The sequence below is a fragment of the Limulus polyphemus genome, unplaced genomic scaffold, assembly GCF_000517525.1.
Source record: "Limulus polyphemus unplaced genomic scaffold, Limulus_polyphemus-2.1.2 Scaffold1590, whole genome shotgun sequence".
In the NCBI taxonomy this organism is placed as follows: domain Eukaryota; kingdom Metazoa; phylum Arthropoda; class Merostomata; order Xiphosura; family Limulidae; genus Limulus; species Limulus polyphemus.
In genome coordinates this window covers 263,075-264,724 of record NW_013667200.1, presented here as the reverse complement: position 1 = coordinate 264,724, position 1,650 = coordinate 263,075, and positions in this window count along the sequence as shown.

Genomic DNA, 1,650 nt, shown 5'->3' with positions numbered 1-1,650 from the left:
GTTTAAAACTGCACGAAACATTATTTCGTTTAACCTCTACAAAACACTATGTTGCCTAAAACTTTACAAACCTTCGTCTCGCATAAATTATATAAAGCACTGTCTTGCTTATAATGACAAAAAAGTCTTATTTAAATTACACAAACGTACCTTCTTGCTTAAAACTGCACGAAACACTGCGTTGCTTAAAGAAACAGAAAACGTTGTCTTACTTAAAACTACACAAAATACTGCGTTGCTTAAAAGAACAGAAAACGTTGTCTTACTTAAAACTACACAAAATACTGTCTTGCTTAAAATTACACAAAACACTGCGTTGCTTAAAGAAACAGAAAACGTTGTCTTACTTAAAACTACACAAAATACTGTCTTGCTTAAAATTACACAAAACACTGCGTTGCTTAAAGAAACAGAAAACGTTGTCTTACTTAAAACTACACAAAATACTGCGTTGCTTAAAAGAACAGAAAACGTTGTCTTACTTAAAACTACAGAAAACGTTGTCTTACTTAAAACTACACAAAATACTGCGTTGCTTAAAAGAACAGAAAACGTTGTCTTACTTAAAACTACACAAAATACTGTCTTACTTAAAACTACACAAAACACTGCGTTGCTTAAAAGAACAGAAAACGTTGTCTTACTTAAAACTACACAAAATACTGTCTTGCTTAAAATTACACAAAACACAGTTTTGTTTGAAGTCACAAACCATAAATTTTCTTGAAGTCGCAGAATACAATGGCTTATTTAAACTAACAGAAGATATTGCCTTGTCTAAAACTACAGCAAATACTGCCTTTAGTGACGTTACAGAAAAAAAAATATATATATATAAAAAATATATATATATATATATTACAGAAAACGTTGTGTTACCTAAAGGTAAGGATTATTTCACAATACATAAATGTAAAATTTTAGATTCAAATTAAATTTCGCTTTTCTCTGATTTTGTTACAACTAATTTCCTGATCATGTTCTTCAATACGACTTAAATACCATTTATATATATAAAGATCGTCACAGGTTTGCAAAGTAAAGATACAACACAGACTTAAACTTTCAATGGCGACTTTTTTTAAGAACCAAAACATGATTTCGTCTGATGGAATTTGACAATGACAGAGCTAATGGCTTTCTTATTTAATGGATATAACAAGGTGTTTTATTATACTGTCGCGTCTTAAGAATTTGGAGCGTTTAAAAAGACCACGTTCAAGACTTCGAGAGTTTCTAGCGACTGGTGTTACTCGTTGGAACTAATAATTATGACATTTTTCTCCGACATTCGAACCTATTATATACTGAAACTACCAACCCTTAACAAGTATAATAAATAATAATAAACGTTTTTTTTTTCTTATAAGGAAAAAGGATACCGAAAGTGAACAATTTAAATGAAAATTGTCCCCGTGTTCAAAATCTGTTTAAAGTCACTTTGATAGTTTAATTTCGTGAATATAAATAAAAGGTAAGTGAGGATTTCCTCGAATCGTCCCTTCTTGGCATGTAGAACACACAACACAAAGGGTGAAACATAAATTATTTATTATTTAATGGTTCGCAACTATTTCATCCCCTCATTCTTTTTAAGAAATAAGAAACCCTGTAATGAAGTGTCATAAAAGAAAAATATTTATTTCAGTT